The 20,833-nt window shown below is 44.8% G+C and overlaps 1 protein-coding gene and 1 pseudogene across 4 annotated transcripts in view; one reads left to right on the top strand and one right to left on the bottom strand.

Annotated features, from left to right (window-relative positions):
* ASB1 (ankyrin repeat and SOCS box containing 1) overlaps positions 1 to 20,833 on the bottom strand; it is a 105,893-nt gene that overhangs the window by 41,941 nt on the left and 43,119 nt on the right. The gene's annotated exons all lie outside the window — the stretch shown is intronic.
* LOC143678316 (golgin subfamily A member 2 pseudogene) lies at positions 9,314 to 13,604 on the top strand (annotated as a pseudogene).

Genomic DNA, 20,833 nt, shown 5'->3' with positions numbered 1-20,833 from the left:
CTGCAAACACTGAAAAGGGAAATAGACTCATATACCATAATAGTTGGAGACTTCAACTCACCACTCTCATCAAGGGACAGAACATCTAGACAGAGGATCAACAAAGAAATAGAGAATCTGAATATTACTATAAATGAACTAGACTTAATAGACATTTATAGGACATTACATCCCACAACAGCAGGATACACCTTTTTCTCAAGTGCTCATGGATCATTCTCAAAGATAGACCATATGCTGGGTCACAAAGCAAGTCTCAACAAATTTAAAAAGATTGAAATCTTACACAACACTTTCTCGGACCATAAAGGAATGATGTTGGAAATCAATAATAGGCAGAGTGCCAGAAAATTCACAAATACGTGGAGGCTCAACAACACACTCCTAAACAACGACTGGGTCAAAGAAGAAATTGCAAGAGAAATTAGCAAATACCTCGAGGTGAATGAAAATGAAAACACAACATATCAAAACTTATGGGACGCAGCAAAGGCAGTGCTAAGAGGGAAATTTATTGCTCTAAATGCCTATATCAGAAAAGAAGAAAAGGCAAAAATTCAGGAATTAACTATCCATTTGGAAGAACTGGAGAAAGAACAGCAAGCTAACCCCAAAGCAAGCAAAAGGAAAGAAATAACAAAGATTAGAGCACAAATAAATGAAATTGAAAACATGAAAACAATAGAGAAAATCAATAAGGCCAGAAGTTGGTTCTATGAGAAAATCAATAAGATTGATGGGCCCTTAGCAAGATTGACAAAAAGAAGAAGAGAGAGGGTGCAAATAAATAAGATCAGAAATGGAAGAGGAGACATAACTACTGACCTCACAGAAATAAAGGAGGTAATAACAGGATACTATGAACAACTTTACGCTAATAAATACAACAATTTAGAGGAAATGGACGGGTTCCTGGAAAGACATGAACAACCAACTTTGACTCAAGAAGACATAGATGACCTCAACAAACCAATCACAAGTAAAGAAATTGAATTAGTCATTCAAAAGCTTCCTAAAAAGAAAAGTCCAGGACCAGATGGCTTCACATGTGAATTCTACCAAACGTTCCAGAAAGAATTAGTACCAATTCTCTTCAAACTCTTCAAAAAAATCGAAGTGGAGGGAAAACTACCTAATTCATTCTATGAAGCCAACATCACCCTCATACCAAAACCAGGCAAAGATATTACAAAAAAAGAAAACTACAGACCAATCTCTCTAATGAATACAGATGCAAAAATCCTCAATAAAATTCTAGCAAATCGTATCCAACAACACATTAAAAGAATTATACATCATGACCAAGTAGGATTCATCCCAGGTATGCAAGGATGGTTCAACATAAGAAAATCAATTAATGTAATACACCATATCAACAAAGCAAAGCAGAAAAATCACATGATCATCTCAATTGATGCAGAGAAGGCATTTGACAAGATTCAACATCCTTTCCTGTTGAAAACACTTCAAAAGATAGGAATACAAGGGAACTTCCTTAAAATGATAGAGGGAATATATGAAAAACCCACAGCTAATATCATCCTCAATGGGGAAAAATTGAAAACTTTCCCCCTAAGATCAGGAACAAGACAAGGATGTCCACTATCACCACTATTATTCAACATTGTGTTGGAGGTTCTAGCCAGAGCAATTAGACAAGAAAAAGAAATACAAGGCATCAAAATTGGAAAGGAAGAAGTAAAACTATCACTGTTTGCAGACGATATGATACTATACGTCGAAAACCCGGAAAAATCCACAACAAAACTACTAGAGCTAATAAATGAGTACAGCAAAGTAGCAGGTTACAAGATCAACATTCAAAAATCTGTAGCATTTCTATACACTAGTAAGGAACAAGCTGAGGGGGAAATCAAGAAACGAATCCCATTTACAATTGCAACTAAAAGAATAAAATACCTAGGAATAAATTTAACTAAAGAGACAAAAAACCTATATAAAGAAAACTACAAAAAACTGCTAAAAGAAATCACAGAAGACCTAAATAGATGGAAGGGCATACCGTGTTCATGGATTGGAAGACTAAATATAGTTAAGATGTCAATCCTACCTAAATTGATTTACAGATTCAATGCAATACCAATCAAAATCCCAACAACTTATTTTTCAGAAATAGAAAAACCAATAAGCAAATTTATCTGGAAGGGCAGGGTGCCCCGAATTGCTAAAAACATCTTGAGGAAAAAAAACGAAGCTGGAGGTCTCGCGCTGCCTGACTTTAAGGCATATTATGAAGCCACAGTGGTCAAAACAGCATGGTATTGGCATAAAGATAGATATATCGACCAATGGAATCGAATAGAGTGCTCAGATATAGACCCTCTCATCTATGGACATTTGATCTTTGATAAGGCAGTCAAGCCAACTCACCTGGGACAGAGCAGTCTCTTCAATAAATGGTGCCTAGAGACCTGGATATCCATATGCAAAAGAATGAAAGAAGACCCATCTCTCACACCCTATACAAAAGTTAACTCAAAATGGATCAAAGATCTAAACATTAGGTCTAAGACCATAAAACAGTTAGAGGAAAATGTTGGGAGATATCTTATGGATCTTACAACTGGAGGCGGTTTTATGGACCTTAAACCTAAAGCAAGAGCACTGAAGAAGGAAATAAATAAATGGGAACTCCTCAAAATTAAACACTTTTGTGCATCAAAGAACTTCATCAAGAAAGTAGAAAGACAGCCTTCACAATGGGAGACAATATTTGGAAATGATATATCAGATAAAGGTCTAGTATCCAGAATTTATAAAGAGATTGTTCATCTCAACAACAAAAAGACAGCCAACCCAATTACAAAATGGGAAAAAGACTTGAACAGACACCTCTCAGAAGAGGAAATACGGATGGCCAAGAGGCACATGAAGAGATGCTCAATGTCCCTGGCCATTAGAGAAATGCAAATCAAAACCACAATGAGATATCATCTCACACCCACCAGAATGGCCATTATCAACAAAACAGAAAATGACAAGTGCTGGAGAGGATGCGGAGAAAGAGGCACACTTATCCACTGTTGGTGGGAATGTCAAAGGGTGCAACCACTGTGGAAGGCAGTTTGGCGGTTCCTCAAAAAGCTGAATATAGAATTGCCATACGACCCAGCAATACCATTGCTAGGTATCTACTCAAAGGACTTAAGGGCAAAGACACAAACGGACATTTGCACACCAATGTTTATAGCAGCATTATTTACAATTGCAAAGAGATGGAAACAGCCAAAATCTCCATCAACAGAACAGTGGCTAAACAAACTGTGGTATATACATACGATGGAATATTATGCAGCTTTAAGACAAGATAAACTTATGAACCATGTAATAACATGGATGGACCTAGAGAATATTATGCTGAGTGAATCCAGCCAAAAACTAAAGGACAAATACTGTATGGTCCCACTGATGTGAACGGACATTCGAGAATAAACTTGAAATATGTCATTGGTAACAGAGTTCAGCAGGAGTTAGAAACAGGGTAAGACAATGGGTAATTGAAGCTGAAGGGATACAGACTGTGCAACAGGACTAGATACAAAAACTCAAAAATGGACAGCACAATAATACCTAATTGTAAAGTAATCATGTTAAAACACTGAATGAAGCTGCATCTGAGCTATAGGTTTTTGTTTTGTTTTGTGTTGTTTTGTTTTGATTTTACTATTATTACTTTTATTTTTTTCTCTATATTAACATTCTATATCTTTTTCGGTTATGTTGCTAGTTCTTCTAAACCAATGCAAATGTTCTAAGAAATAATGATCATGCAGCTATGTGATGATGTTAAGAATTAATGATTGCATGTGTAGAATGGTATGATCTCTAAATGTTGGGTTAATTTCTTTTTTTCCGTTAATTAAAAAAAAAAAAAAGAGAAGGGATAATTGGAGATGAAGGGATACAGACTGTACAACGGGACTGGATATAAAAACTCAGAAATGGACAGCACAATACTACCCAATTGTAATGCAATTATGTTAAAACACTGAATGAAGCTGCATGTGAGGTATAGGTTTTTTGTTTTTGTTTTTTTTGTTTTTTTTTCTCTTTCTATTATTGTTTTAATTCTTATTCTGTTGTCTTTTTATTTCTTTTTCTAAATCGATGCAAATGTACTAAGAAATGATGAATATGCAACTATGTGATGTTATTAAGAATTACTGATTGTACATGTAGATTGGAATGATTTCTAATTGTTTTGTTAATTCTTTTTTTAATTAATAAAAAAAAAAGAATAAAAAAAAAAACACAATAGAGAGAATCAATAAAACCAAAAGTTGGTTCTTTGAGAAGATTAACAAGATTGACAAACCCTTAGCTAGCATGGTAAAGGCAAAAAGAGAGAAGATACAAATAAACAAAATTGGAAATGGGAGAGAGGTCATTACCATGGACCCTGGAGAAATAAAAAAAAAATCCTAATAGAATACTGTGAGCAGACACCAAAAAGCTAGACAACTTAGAGGAAATGCACAATCTCCCAGAAACACATGAACACCCTACATGGACTCAGGAAGAAATAGAAGATCTCATGAAACCAATTACAAGTAAAGTCATCAATCAGCCATCAAAAAGTTTCCTACAAAGAAAAGCCCAGGAAGAGATGGTTTCACAAAAGAGTTTTACCAAAAGTTAAAAAAAAGAATTAACAGCATTCCTGCTCAAACTCTTCCAAAACACTGACGAAAAGGAACACTTTGTAGCTCACTTTATGAAGCTAACATCACTCTAATACCAAAAACCGATGAAGATACTACAAGGAAGGAAAACTACAGGTCGATCTCCCTAATGAATATACACGCAAAAATTCTCAACCAAAATACTTGCAACTCAAATCCAATGGCACATTTAAACATTTATACACCATGACCAACTGGGGTTTATCCCAGGCAATTAAGGGTGTTTCGACACAAGGAAATCAACCAATGTAATACAACACTTAACAAATCAAAAGGAAAAAAATCACAATCATTGTGATAGATACTTAAAAAGCATTCAACAAAATTCAGCATCCTTTTCTGATTAAAAATACTTCAAAAGTTAAGAATCAAAGGAAACTTTCTCAGTATCATAGAGGGTATATATAAAAACCCACAACCAATATCATACTCAATGGCGTGAGAAAGAAAGCCTTTCCACTAAAATCAGAAATGAGGCAATGGTGCTCACTGTCACCACTATTATTCAACATGCTGTTAGAAGTTCTAACTACAGCAATTAGGCAAGACAAATAAAAGACACACAAATCAGAAAGGAAGTACAAAAACTTTCATTATTTGCAAATGACATGATCTTATATTTGGAAAATCCTGAGAAATTGATAACAACATTACTTGAGCTAATAAATAAACACAGCAAAGTGGTGGGATATAAGATTAATGTACAAAAAATCAATAATGTTTCTATACACCAGTAATGTCCTAAATGATGAGGCAATTAAAAAAATTTCTATTCACATAGCAAGAAAAGAATCAAATAACTAGGAATAAACTTAACCACGAATGTAAAGAGCCTCAACACAGAAACTACAAGACTTTGCAAAAAAAAAATCAAAGAAGACCTAAAGAGGTGGAAAGATATTCTGTGTTCATGGACAGGAAGGATAAAGGTCATGACGATATCAATTCTACCCAAATTTATCTACAGATTCAAAGCAATACCAATCAAAATTGCAACAACCTACTTTGCCAACTTGGAAAAGTTAGTCGTCAAATTTATTCGGAAGGGAATGAGGCCTGGAATTGTGTAAAACCTCCTAAAAAGGAAGAATGAAGAGGAAGGATGTATACTTTCTGAGTTTAAAGTTTATTATAAAGCTAGAGTGGTCAAAACAGTATGGTATTGGCACAAATACAGACACATTGATCAATGGAATCAAACTTGAGAGTTTGGACATAGACCCCCAGATCAATGATCAACTGATTTTTGCCAAGGTCCCTGTGTTAGTTAGATTCAGTTGTCAACTTGGCCAGGTGAGCATACCTAGTTCTGTTGCCGCGGACACAAGCCAATGGTACGAACCTCATCTGTTGCTAATTACATCTGCAGTTGGCTAGGAGGCATGTCTGTTGCAATGAGTGACGTTTGACTTAATCAGCTGGTGCTTAAATGAGAGATCGCAACGTAGCACAGCGTAAGCAGCTCAGCATTCCTCATCTCAGCACTCGCAGCTCAGACCAGGCCTTTGGAGATGCAGAACGAAGTCACCCCGGGGAAAGTTGTTGGAACCCAGGGGCCTGGAGAGAAGACCAGCAGAGACCATCCTGTGTCTTGCACGTAAGAAAGAACCTCAGTGGAAAGTTAGCTGCCTTTCCTCTGAAGAACCAACAAAATAAATCCCCTTTTATTAAAAGCCAATCTGTCTCTGGTGTGTTGCATTCCGGCAGCTAGCAAACTAGAACAGTCCCAAATCTATTAAACTGGGACAGAACAGATTTTTCAATAACTGCGGCTGGAAAATTGGATAACCGTAGCCAAAGGAATGAAATAAGATCCCTACCTCACATCTTATACAAAGATTAACTCAAACTGGATAAAAAAATCCAGTACCATAAATTCCTAGAACAAAATATAGGGAATGATCGTTAAGACCTGGTAGTATAAGGTACCTTCTTAAGCTTTATGCCTAAAGCACAAGCAACAAAAGGAAAAATAGATAAATGGGAGCTCCTCAAAATCAAATGCTTCTGTGCCTCAAAGGGATTTGTTAAAAAGGTGAAGAGGCTCAATAACAAAAGAAAAAATAAACCAATTGTAAAATAGACCAAGGATATGAATAGACATTTTTCTGAAAAGCAAATACAGATGGCTGAAAAGCACATAAAGAGACGCTCATTTTCATTGGCTATAAGGGAAATGCAGCTCAAGACCAATGAGATACCACTTCACACCTATAAGAATGGCAGCTATTGAACAAACAGGAAACTACATATGTTGGAGAGGACATGGAGAAAGTGGGACACTTATGCACTGCTGGTAGGAATGTATAATGGTACAGCTGCTATAGAAGACTGTCTGGCACTTTCTCAGAAAATTAAATACTGAGGTGACCTATGACGTGGCAATATGACTACTTGGTATATACCCAGAAGAGCTGAAAGCACTGACAAAAACAGACATTTGCACACCTATGTTCATAGCAGCATTATTCACAATTGCGAAAAGATGGAAACAATCCAAGTGCCCATCAAGCGATGTGTGGATCAACAAAATGTGGTCTATACATAAGATGGAATATTATGCAGCAGCAAGAAGAAATGAGGTCCTGCAGCATATGACAGCATGGATGAACGTTGAGAACACAATTCTGAGTGAAGTAAGTCAGACACAAAAGGACAGCTCCTGTATGACTTCACTAATATGAGCTCCCTATAAAATATAAAGTCAGACTCTTAAAACGTAGAAAATAGGGGACTTAGAGGTAGACATAAGCTACAGAAGAGAGAGCCATTATCTAATACGTACAGACTTGTTAACAATGCTGAACTTAAATGCATGGAAATGCAGAGGAACATAACTGGTAATACACTAGTGAGATTATAAGAAATAGCACCATATTAATAGTAAATAATATTGAAAGCGGTTATTTAAAGTCATTATCTCACCACTTAGTACTACAAACACAAAAATGTTCTTGCATGAAATACTTCAAAGGTGACACTTGTACAATAAGTAAATAACAGAGAGGTATCCGGGAAAAACTAGTTATGCATGCCATGGATTATATTAACAAAATTACCTCATGACTACCACAACAACACTATAGGTGCATAATTAGAGGATGGATTAACAGTTTTGGGGAACTTTCAGTTTCCTCTGTGGCATGGATGGGTTCCATCTGTTACTTTTCTCTTTGGAGCAGTGAAAAGTGTTTAAAGTTGAGAATGAAAAGCTGAATATACAACTGAGTGAGGGTACTAGGAGACACTGTTTATTTTGGATAGAATATATGCTATGAGAATATAGCTCAACAACATCAGCAGATTCAAAATAATAAACAAAGAAGCAGAAAAAAAATAACGGCGAAAGACTTCACAAATTAAAAAAAAAATAGACATGAAAAAATACATCCATGACACTCAATGAACTCCAAACAGGGAAAACCCAAAGGGACCCAAAGAGTGACATTATAATCAAACTGTCAAATACTGCAGAAAATGAGAAAATTCGGAAGCTGCCAAGAGAGAAGCAATATGTCACATACAGAGAGCCTTGATAAATTCTGGTTTCTCATTGGAAACCGTGGTGGCAGGAAGCCAGTGGGAAGATTTATTTGAAGTATGAAAGCAAAATATTGCCAAGCAAGGATTCTGTATCTGGCAAAACTGCCTTTCAAAAACGGAGATTAAACATTCTCAGATAAACAAGAGTTGAGAGTTCGTCACCACTAGACCAGCCCTACAACAGAGAGGCTGTCTTTTCCACATTTACTTTGGAAGTTTCCTTAGCTAAGGGTCCTGAGTCATCGGTTTTAAACTCTAACTCCCATATAAGAGGTGCCAGTTTGAAAGTATGTATGTCCCCTAGAATAGCCATGTTTTGATTAAAATCCCATTTCATAATGGCAGAATAATACCTACTCGATACTGTATTTTTGAAATGGTAATCAGATCATCTCCCTGGAGATGTGATTTAATCAAGAGTTGCTGTTAAGCTGGATTAGGTGATAACATGTCTCCAATATTTGGGTGGGTCCTGATAAGTACCTGGAGCCCTATAAAGGGAGAAACGGGAAAGGAGTCCTACAAAAGGAGGAGGGTCCAGGACGAGAGGTAGGTGGGAAAGGCAGGACACGCTACAGCCACAGGGGAAGGACTGTGCGATGATGAGCCTTCCCCTTTCTCGCTCCTCGCCTCTCTCCTGAGCCCAGGACCCAGTCCCATCTCAGGGGGGAGTCTGTGGCAGAGGCGGGTCCAGGGCAAGAGGCAGAGACGGGCCTCAGGGAGCTGGAGTCACTGACACTTTGTGTGGGAAATGAATAACTACCATGATGGGCACTGCGCTTGCACCCTGAGGGCGGGGGCATCCGGGAGTGGGGGGAGGGAGAGAGCAACAGTGCCCCTGCCCTCATGGTGGGAGGACACAGCCTGGCCCCGCCCCTCAGAGGTGGTCTGAGTGGGTGGAAACTGGTCCATGGGCAGCCTTCATTGTGACCTCACCCTCCAGGCCCCGCCCACAACACTCTGGCCCCGCCCCCTTTCACCTTCATTCTTCTCATTGCCCAATAGGCTGGGAGGCTGAGGCCACGCCCACATTCCATGCTGCCTAGCACCTCCCTGGCCCCTCCTTGCTCTGGCTCAGTCCCACATCCGTGGAGTAGCTAGTGGATGCAAGTCTGCAGTGGTTGCTGGATTCCATGATGTCGCTCCCCCTACCATTTCCCCTGTCCGAGATGTCGGAAGAAGCCCGACGGCAGAAATTGGCTGCGCTCGGGAAGAAGTTTTGTGCAATTCCCCTTCCCGAGATGTCGGAAGAAACCCGACAGCAGAAACTGGCCTCGGCCAGAAAAATGCTACGTGAGTTTCAGCTGAGAAACAATCTTCCCATTCCACCAAGAGGGAAGAAGAAAGAAAAGATGCAACATGGCCCTGAAACACCAACGTCAGGTGGCCACTTGCCTGAGCATGCGCCCAAAGACCGCACCACTCCTGCTTCACCTGCCAATGACACCACCCCTCCTGGCAGTGTCCATCTCACCTGTGCTAGTTCCCGATGTACTAGTGACATGGCATCGCCTGAGAACGATGATGCTGAAAATGGTCCTCTTCCCTTGGAGGAAAGCAAGACTATGACATCTACCGAGAGCCTGCAACAGATTTCAAGACCCATTCATGGGCTCCTGCTTGAGTCGTCATCCAACATCAGCAGGAAGGACCAGTCATCCTCAAATGACATGAAGGACCTAGAGAACCAATACAAAGAGCCATCACTAGCCCTGGATTCCAGCAGTCCTGCACACAATCCACTCATTAAGAAGATACAAGAGTTGAGCCAAGAGAATCAAGATGCTTTGAGTCAACTGGAGGAAGTCAAACAAGAGTTCGAACAAAAGTTGATAGAGAAGTAAGGAGCTCTAAGACAACAGCTACATGAACACACTCAGACAATTGCGATTCTAGTGTCTGAGAAGTGTCAGTTTCATACGACCCTTAGGCACACCCAACAGGCTCTCAGGAAGAAAGCAGCAGAGACAGAGGAACTTGTATGTCACCTGCAGTCTTCAAGGTGCTGTGTAAGTGAGCTGGAGCTGATGCTGTCCGCTGTCTCCGCTCAGCAGGAGCAGGTGGACAAGACCAACCAAGACGTAAATGAAGAACATGATAACCTCAAAGGAGAGTTCAATACACAAAGCAGAAGCAATGAGGCCCTGAAACAACGTAATTCAGAACTAGAAGAGAAATTTCGGGCTTTGCTCATGGAGAAGTCAGCCATGCAGCGAGTGATGGAAGAGCTGCATGGGAAGCTGCAGATGAGAGAACTTGCAGAACCATCACCGCCGCAGCCTGGAGATCTTAATGGCAACCAGCACTCACAGCAGGCCCCGGAGGAGCGGGCACAGCTGCAGCTGCATGTGGGGCAGCTGACAGGAACTCTGAAAAATATGCAACAAGACACAGACACGATTGCTGAGGCCATGAGTGAAGAGCCTGCCTTTTGGCAAGAGCAGGTGCAGGAGTTTTCAGATGAGATGAGAACACTGAGAAAGGAAAAGCTGCAGAACCTGGAGAACAATTTGAATGACGACCGAGATAGCTGCACCCCCACCCCAGAAGCCTGCAGCTGAACCCTCTGAGATGGAACAGTGGCTGCAAGCAGAAATCAGCAAGCTGCACAAGAAGCTAGAGCACCTAGCCAGGCAGCTGCAGGCCCAGATGAAGGACAATGAGGGCCTAAGTTGTCTGAACCAGGAGCAGGAGGGGAGGCTGCTGCAGCTGCAGCGGGAAGCTGAGCTCTGGGAAGAGCAGGTGGCAGATCGCAAACACATTCTGGAGACCACGGAGAGCGACAGCGTCACCATCAGCCGCGCTCTGTCCCAAAACCGTGAGCTCAAGGAGCAGCTGGAAGAACTACAGAATGGCTTTATCAGGCTGAGCAATGAAAACGTGGAGGTCACCAGTGCCCTGCATTCAGAACAGCATGTGAAGAAAGAGCTGGTCAAGAGGCTGGGAGAGCTGCAGGAACACCTGGCAGAGCTCAGAGAGACCGTGGAATTCAAGAGCAAAGAGGCTCAGGGTTTGCAAGAGCAGCGTGACCAGTACCTGAGCCACCTGCAGCAGTATATAGTTGCCTGGCAGCAGCTCCTGACTGCCTACCAGCAGCTAGCCACCGAGAAGGAGATGCTGCAAAAGCAGTTAGTGCTGCAGACCCAGCTAGTGCAAAAACTGCAGCACGAGGCTGTTCAGAGCAAGGTGATGGCTGAGAGGATGTGCCAGGAATTGTGGGGGACACAGGAGCGCCTGGAAGCTGCCCACCAACAGAACCAACAATTGCAGGCCCAGTTGGGCCTCCTGACCCTGCCTGGGGAAGGAAATGCTGCAGAGAGCGAGCAAGCAGACGAAGAGAATCAGCATCCAGAGCTGAGCATCCCTGAAGACCTAGACAGTCGAGGCCATGGAGGCATTTTTGAAATCGGCCACAGGTGGTGCTCAAGAAGAGTGGGCATGTCTGAGGAGGCAGACGAAAGAGCAAAAGCTACACTGCCAGCACCTGGCACGCCAAGTGACCTCATCTCAGCGTCAGCCAGAGGCGGCCCCTCCCACCAGGACTGGTGGGGAACGTGTATCAGGGGACATTAATCAGGCTCTGCAAGGGGCTGTGAAGAAGCTGCAGCACTGCTTTGCAGAAATTATGGAAGAGAAATTACATTTGAAGCATCGGATGGAAGACCTGGAGGATCGCTACGTCCACCTATCCGGAGAGATGGATGCAATTGGTCAGTGCATGGCCCTCGACCGAGATCAGATGGCAGTAATGAACGAGCATCACCGTGCAAAAGAGGAGACCATGACCCACTTAGCAGATGACAAAGAAGATAGGAAGGTGACACTCCTCGCGATGCAGGAGCTCAACAAAATACTTCTTGCTGAGCGCAAAAGACGGCATGGAAAGTTTCTGGCAACTGCCCAGAGCCCTGCTGGTCAGGCCACAACAGCGCTCCCAGGCACCCAGGAGCTTGGCGCTGACAATGGCCAGGACCCTCATGCGGTCCACCTGGCAAATGATGTGGGACCTGTAAAGGGAGAGGCCCTCCAGGGCCAAACTGTTCCAGAGACTCCCACTGCCCAGCAGAAAATGCAACTGCTACGTGAGACTCAATACCCCCAGGATCACCATGGCCTGGGCAATAATCCCTGCATCCCCTTCTTCTACCAGGCTGAGAAGAATGAACAAGTGAAGGTGCTGGTCATCTAAGCCTGTCTCTGGCTGGCTAAACCTGGGGAACTGGGGCCGGGGGCTAGGCCCCCACTTTTGCTCTACCACTCCTTCCCCACCTTCTTCCCTGCTCCCCTTTCCTACCACCCTTTATCCCTAGAGTAGCAAGGTGGGGCCCCTGAGGGGCTCTGTTGTGCCTCAGAGACCCCTTGCTACCTTGGCCAGTTAGGACCATGCTTTAATTTCTAGAGTATGAGTATTTACTTCCAATAAAATTAAAAAAAAAAAAGACTGAAAAGTAAAAAATAAATGTTTTAAAAATTTTAAAACAAAAAACTAAAAAAATGTATATAGAGAAAAGGCAGGGCATTTCCATGTGGAAAACTGCTTGTAGAAAAATTAAACAAAAAAGAGGCAAGAAAAGAGAGACACAGGCTCAATAAATGCAGCTTCCCTTGAAGAACTGCCTCTTGAAAGGAGCCAAGGCTCACGGGTGGCCTTCAAACCCTCTACCAAGCAGTCCCCTATTCATCGGGACTCACCCATCCCATTTAGAGGGGCAGATCCAGTCTTTATCCTCAGGGGCTCATAATCCCCTCTTAGAGGCACTGGTGGGGACACTGGTGCCACTTTCTTCAGCTTCCCTATTGGGCACTGTTCACACATTGATTCAGGCAAGGGCATGAGCTGGTGGTGAGACCGGTGTCCCCTCAGAATGTACATACTGTAACGGTGTGACATTTTGTATATCCTGGAGGGAGGACTGCCCCGTGTATGATAGCGGAGCCTGGAGCCGGCTAATGGAGTGTGGGGCTCCGTATTAGGGGAATGGGGAAACTTATTTATTGATGGATAGGAAAGTAGAGAGGAGGGAAGTGGGAATAGGGTCTGAACCCTAAAGATAACAAGCAAATAGTATCTATTATTGATAACAGGGTACAGCACAGAGGAAGGAGGGGGGTAGGGCGGTGTACCCTAATGATAGCAACAGGTACATTTATTTTACTTTTAATTCTGAATAAATGGACCCAGCCATCAAACAAATGTTAAGTGAACATGGAATGGATTTATTTATTTTTTTTTTTAGAACTTATTTCTTTAAATTTTTAAAAATGTTTGCAAATATGCTCCCTCCCCCATCCCTCCACCACACCCTCCCCGAGAAATCTGTAATCTGCTATCTTGTGAATCTACCATTTCTAGTAAACGCTTATAAGTATCATAACATTTCTGTCCTTGTGTGTCTTCCTTGTCTCACTGAACATGTTTCAAGGTTCTTCCATGTTGCAGCACGTCTCATTGCTTCATATTTCTCATGGCCAACAATATTCTCCTGTGTGTATGTACCCATTTTGTTTATCCATTCACTTGTTGATGGACATTTCTGCTCCACCTTTTGGGTATGGTGAATAATGATGCTGTAAACACTGATGTTCAAGTTAAAAAATAATAATAAAAGGAACAGTTTTTAGTAAAACTTTGCAACAGTTTTAAGTAAAACACAGCCTTTAGGGTTTGATTTGGGGAGAGCAAAAAAATGTCAAAAGTTGTCAAGTTTGAACACTATGTTAAATAGGAAAATGGGCTATTGTGACACAACCGTTGGTCCCTATTTAACCAAAGTCACAACACAATGTCTTCTACATTAATGGATGATAAGGTCAACCTAAACCTCAATGAGAAATTTTATTCTGATATGGCATAGGAACTGTGTCTTCTAGTCAAGAATACTCAGAGGGTAAGTAAAGCTTTTTATAATCTTTCATTAAGATCAGCCCAATAATCTGCATTATTTTAACAGGGAAAACTAAAGTCCAGTTTTTATGAATATGCAGTTTGACGCAAAAAAAAAGTTACAAAAAAATATGGTAAGCAACGCTATCAGTTTGTTGGTTAGCATCGACCTCAACAAACAGAATTCCCTTTCACAACCTTCTACAACTTTCCATATCGATTCAACCCTTGTCTAACAGATTGAAACCAAGCATTTACGAAACCACACTCCCTTAGACAGGCTTATCAACTCCTCGTCAGCACTGACCACCACAAACAAAATTCATTTCGACAAACTTCCACAACTTTCCACGTTCACCCAGGGATTGCCCTCCACGTTCTCAAGTACAAAGCTACACTCCTTTCTTTAACAGAGCACATCCTGAATACTTTACAAACACATATAACGTGCCTTCGGTTACCAAGAAGATCTTCAATACTGTCTAAGACATCCTACAAAATGCAATTATTTTTAAAAATACTTTATCAAAATACTTTCATTATACAGAAAATTACATTATATCTCCATCTTCAACAACTAATAGATGTAATGTTCTTTTTATACTGGAAGTTAAAAAAACAATCTCTTTCTGCACAATATCTTAAAATTTTGAACAACTTCAGAAGCATCAAAGTCTGGAAAATATACAATTGTTTTATTTGCACCAAGAATACACCCAGGGAACATTTCCATAAGTCTCTCAAGGACAATTTTCTCTTACTGAATGGAAATTTGACAATTAGATCTTATTTAATTCCCCCAAACTCAAGACTCTTCGTATTTTAATAATGATCCCCTCTTTTCTTTTTCCTTCCTTCCTTCCTTCCTTCCCTTTCTTTCTTTCTTTCTTTCTTTGCACCACGGTTACCACTGAAAAAGCATTACTGGAAAACAAATATTACAATTGGGGAATTCTCTCAGAACAAACATGGCCTACTCCATAGCATTTCCTCCGTGCCTACCATTTCTAATCACCGGGACAGTAGAAAGAATCCCTCTTTTTCCCCTCATGCAAAAACAGTTTTTAATTCATGCGTTTAGTCACTAACATTGTCCACTCTGGGCATTCCTACATTATACCGTCTCAGTCTTTATCGTCTATCCTTCCTTCTGGTTTCATATGTGCCCCCAGCCCTCCTCCCTCTATCGTTCTCACATTCAGCTTCATTCAGCATACTTACATTATTGTGCCACAATCACGTAGTACTGTGCTATCCATTTCTGAATTATTACAATCGGTCCCGTTGCACAATCTGCATCACTTCAGCTCCAATTACCCAATCTCTACCCTATTTCTATCTCCTGATAATCTCTGTTCTTAACTGAAATTCTCCAAGTTCACTCATTAACGTCACGATTCCTATCAGTGAGACCATCCACTATTTGTCCTTTTGTTCCTGGCTCATCTCACTCAGCGCAACATCCTCAAGGTCCATCCACGCTGTTCCATGCTTCATGTCTTCATTCTGTCTTACCGCGGCATATAATTCCATCCTATGGGTACACCACAGCTTGTTTCACCACTCACCTGCTGATGGACATTTGGGCTCTTTCCATATCTGCACAATCCTAAATAATGGGGCTATAAGTTTTAGTGCACAAATGTCCGTTTGTGTCCTTGCCCTCAAGTCCTCTGAGCAGTTACCTAGCAATGGGACTGCTGGATCATATGGCAATCCTACACTTAGCTTCTTAAGGAACCGCCAAACTTCCTTCCACAGCAGTTGAACCACTCTACATTCCACCAACAGTGGATAAGTGTGCCTCTTTCTCCACATCCTCTCCACTATTTGTTATTTACTGTTTTTCTTTTTTCTTTTTTTTTTTTTTTTTTGATAATATCCATTCTGGTGGGTGTGAGATGATATCTCATTGTGGTTTTGATTTGCATTTCCCTAATAGTCAGGGAAGTTCAGCATCTTTTCAGGTGCCTTTTAGTCATTTGCATCTTCTCTACTGAGAAATGTCTCTTCGTGTCTTATGCCCATTTTGGAATCGGGTTGTCTTTTTGTTGTTGAGTTGACAATCTCTTTACATAATATACTTTGGATACTAGACTCTTATCTGATATGTCCTGTCCAAATATCATCTCCCATTGTGGAGGCTGCCTTTTTGCTTTCTTGACAAAGTTCTTGGATGCACAGAGTGTTTAATTTTGAGGAGTTCCCATTTATCTATTTCTTTCTTCAATGCTCATGCTTTTGGTATAAGATGTAGGAATCCGGTCTTATTACAAGTTTTATATGCTATTTCCCTACATTTTCTTCTCAAAGTTCTTTTAAAATTTGAAAGGACACCGGGGGACACCCCCGACCCCATAAAGCCTCCCCCAACCAGAGCCCAGGGGCAGGGGTCCTAGCTCCAGACCACAGCAGCCACTGTGCAAGTGGATATGTGGGTGGAAGGCTGTTTGTGCCGATGCAGAGGCAGGTGAGACGCAGTGCTTGTACCCAATGCATTGGAAGAGGGTTGTGAATTGGCAGATCAAGTGGACAATACACCTTGCCAAGGGTGACTCAGCAAGAAATGCAAACTCTGTGCTGAGAACAGCACAGGGCGGAGACTGGCCACCACTTGGAGGTTTCCTCAGCGATTTTCAGACTGTCAGAGTTCATGTGGCAACTGGAGAGACTGTCCCTGACCTAGAACCTCGACAACCAGCAGGTAGCGTCATGTGTCTCCATCCCATGCAGTACAACTCCACACCAGATGTGCAGAGAAGCAAAATTCCAGCTCTTCTTTCCGGGTATTTCCAGGATACACACAATGAGGAGGGCAGCCGAACTCATGCTAGGGTGAAAATCAGTAAGGGAACACATGTTAAAGGAAAGCTAACGCAGATGTCATGCCTGAATGTATGAGGAGAGTCTAATTAAATACTAGGGAACCAAATGGATGACTAAAACAGGGGGATAGGTGCTCAACCCCGCAGGATTCAGAGGGAAATGAGGAAATGCAACAGCTGCCACAGCCCACCCACCTCAAAGGCAAACGTGCAACAGAGCGACAGTCCAAAGGCAGTGGAGCAGCAGGGCCATGGGGTGGCAGGTGGCCTGTTGGGAAGGTCGACTTGAAAGACGCAAGCAGTGTCCACGAGAGGAACGTGTGTCTGCTCAGGACCCAATAATTTGGCGCCCTGGGGGTTTGCAACAGAAATGCCTTCACGTAGGAACTGCCACTGGAGGTTAAATACCAGCAGCAGGATTCAGTAGAGAGGCTGGTGAGGGATGGTCCTCAATGAAGCAAGAACGAGTCCTCACGGAAGACTTACAGGACACTTGCTTGACATGGAAAATATAAATATACTCAGCATGCAGCTTTTTCCAAATGCTTTTTCACCTGCATTTATTTGAGCACTTGGTGTGTCAAAGAATGCCATCACTTCAATGTCATATTCTCTGTAGGTAGCACCGCACGTCTCCATGGGGCCCAGCTGTGAGGGTGCTCTGCCTTTAGGTGGGTTGGTTTCACCCTCCTTGGAGGAGCTGCAACTGGTCCTTGTGCACCTCCTGCCTCCTCCATTGTGGGTGGAATTGGGGGCTCAGCATGCGGCCCGCGCACCCCCAGGAGACAGGACTTGGCAGGTGGTGTTAGGATGTGGCCAGATGAGTGAGCATGGGCTACAGCCCTATGCTGTGGGGCCCCCCACACCCCCAGCCCCTCAACCCTGGCTGGGGCACATGGGCGAGTCAGCAGCAGATGTGGGAGGGGCAGCCGCAAGGAGGCAGGACGTGGAGTAAGCATGGCAAGACCCCGGGACCCCAAGTCACATGGTCCCTCACCCAGTACCCAGGCCCAGGTCAGGGGGTGATGGCCACAGCTGGGTCTGGGGAGGCAGCTGCTGGGGGTCAGGGCTGTGGGCGGTTCCCCACAAGCCACGAGGTGTCACGGGGAGACAAGTCTAGCCTGTCTGAGGGTGGGGTCTCAAAGGACCTGTGGGGGGAGGAGGGCAATGAGGACACAGGGGGCCCTGCAGTCCCGGGAGGCCCTAAGATTCTGGGGGGCCCTGAGATCTTGGTGGGTCCTGAGAACTCAGGGTGGCCTTCAGAGCAGTCCCTGGGTCACCCAAGCTGCCTGTCCCCAATTTCCCAGCTGCAGGTCTGCCGAGGACTCTTCTTAGACCTGGCACCTATCCCGTGGGAGGAGCACAAGCAGCCCTGCCCAGGCCGCGGTCTCGGACTTCCGGCCTCAAAGCTGAGGGACAATAAATTCTGATGTTTCAGCCAGCCAGTGTATGGTATCCATTAGAGCAGCACTGAAACACTGAGACTCTCCCTCCTTACTTCCCACCCTCCCTCCTCTCCCTCCTTCCCTCCTCCCTCTGTCCTTCCCTCCCTCCTCCCCTCCCTTTCCCCTCCTTTCCTCCTCCCCTCCCTTCCTTTCTCCTCCCTTCCTCCCTCCCCAATCCCTCCTACCCTCTCTCCCCTTCCCTCCTCGCCTTCCTAACCCCACCCCTCCCTCCCGCCTTCCCTCCTCCAGTCCCCTGCAGATCCTGGATTAGATGTCAGGATAAGGAAGGGGATGAGGCCTTGTATTGCCCCGACAGTGGTTCCATGTGTATGTCTGAACCCTGTGAGGTGAAAAATCTAATTTCAAGTTTTGTCCCAAATAACAAACCAGTGTTCTCTGTATCATTTCTTGTGATCTCATTACTGACTAAATAAACCTCCACCTTGGTGTTGGCGCCTTCCTTACAAGATGTTAAGGTGGGGGCCAGTTTCCACCAGGTGTCTCCCCATTCCCGCCCAGAACACCAGGGCCTCCTGCCAGCCACCCCCTCAGGGCGCTCTTTCAAATGCAACTATTTCCTGACATGCCCAGAGCTTCTGGATACTGTTCTGGGACCATAGCAGGATTTTGTTAAAATGCCATAAATTAATTTAGGAAAGACCCTTCCAGCCTATAGCAGAGTCTCTGGTGTCCATCCCGAGCCTGCTGAGGACATGCTCAATGACCTGCCCTTGCTCCCTGCCCGCCACCTGCAGTGCTCCCTGGGCCCTTTCCTGGGATTCTGTCTGTCCCTGCATGTTACTGGGGCAGGCGGGCTGGGGCCACTATCAGGGCCTGAGGTGTGGGTAGCAAAAGTAGCCCAGGGGGCCCTGCACAGGGGCAGCTGGAGGAGATGCGGGGGTTGGACGCTGCCCAGGCCCTCGGTCAACCCTGGGGGACCCAGCCTGCTGGCTCTGAGCAGGCAGAGCGACAGGTGGGAGGGAGATGGGGACACTCATGTCAGTAGGAAGCAGGTGAGGGCTCCACCCCCCTGGGCAGCACCCACGGCGGCACCAACCTCGGGGGGGGGGGGTCATGCTCACATGGCGGCTGGCCCTCACAGCATGGCCCCCATCCCCAGCATCCCCCTGCTTGGTCCCTGTCTTGCGAAGACCATTGGTAGCATCAATGCTGTTCTCCGTGGGGGAAGCAGGACTGAGGGCTCCTGCTGGTGGGGACTGGACATACCAGTTACGGGGAGGAGCCGGGATGCTCTACAGTGAGGCCCCTCCCCAGCATGGCCAGGGATGGACTGGAATTCTGGGGCTGCAGAGAGAAGGGCCTGGTGGCCTAAGGCTGCCTTAGAGGAGGGGCTTCAGCAACATACCAGAGCACTCTGGGGACCCAACCCGGCCTCTGTCCCTGACTCTGGACCAGGAAGCTCCCACCCCATTTTGCATCTCTGCAGACAGAAGCTGAGCTGGGCTAAGCAGGGACAGGCTGTATCCTCCCCAGTCCAGGGCATGAAGCCGTTGCCCCCCACCTGCCCCGCAGTGGAGGCCCCACTGCACTCTGCTGGGAGGGGTGTGGGCAGTAGGGGCCACGTGGCTATCCCATCCTGGAGGTGGCTTGGTGCCCTAGAAGGATGGATGCACTGCGTGGGGTGGGTGCTTGGCTGCAGTACGCCCCCATGGAGTCACTGGGGGAATCAGGGGCTCTTTTCAAGGACCCAGGGCTCCCCACTCCACCAGCGCCTGGCCACTGGGCCTGGTTTTCACCTGTCTCATGTCCTTCCCAGGCTCAGGTCACAGAACCACCCATCTTCTATTGTGTCTAGAACTGGTCCCAAACCTCCCCAGGCACCTCACCTCATAGTGCCTCCAGGATGCCGGAGGGTGTGGCTTGCTCATGAGGCTGCCAGGGGGCTGTGGGAGTTGTTGGGGGCTGTAAGGGGCTGTCAGGGTTTGTGGAGGATGGTGGAGGGTGTTGGGGGCTGTCGGAGGCTGTAAGGGGCTGTCCGGGGCTGTGGGGGTTGTGCGGGTTGTTGGGGGCTGTGGCTGCAGTCAGGGTCTCCTGTGGTGACTGTGCCCAGAGCACGAGCTGGCAGCCCAGCCGAGGGGCCTGCAGGAGACCCCTGTCACGTCCTTGGAGCTGGAAGTCCCAGGAGAGGGGCGGCCGTTGCAGCCAGGCAAGGAGATGCACTGGGTCAGTGAGGGGCACTCCCGGGACGATCCCCGCTCCTAAATCACATGGGGCGCCTCCAAGAGGTCTCCACGAGGCGAGGGGCGAGGACTCGAGGCCCTACAGCCCCCCCCAAACACACACACACCGCTCCATATCGTGGAACCAACACAGGCGCCCCTGGCATGGCAGGTGGACACGCGGGCCGCTGCTCATGAAGGGTCAGGACCTTCAGTTTCCTTTTCAATACCCGGCATCAACTGGGGAAACCCA

This window comes from Tamandua tetradactyla, chromosome 3, assembly GCF_023851605.1.
Source record: "Tamandua tetradactyla isolate mTamTet1 chromosome 3, mTamTet1.pri, whole genome shotgun sequence".
NCBI classification, from domain to species: domain Eukaryota; kingdom Metazoa; phylum Chordata; class Mammalia; order Pilosa; family Myrmecophagidae; genus Tamandua; species Tamandua tetradactyla.
The sequence above is the reverse complement of the archived record's forward strand: the minus strand, read 5'-3'. Positions and strand labels throughout refer to the sequence as shown.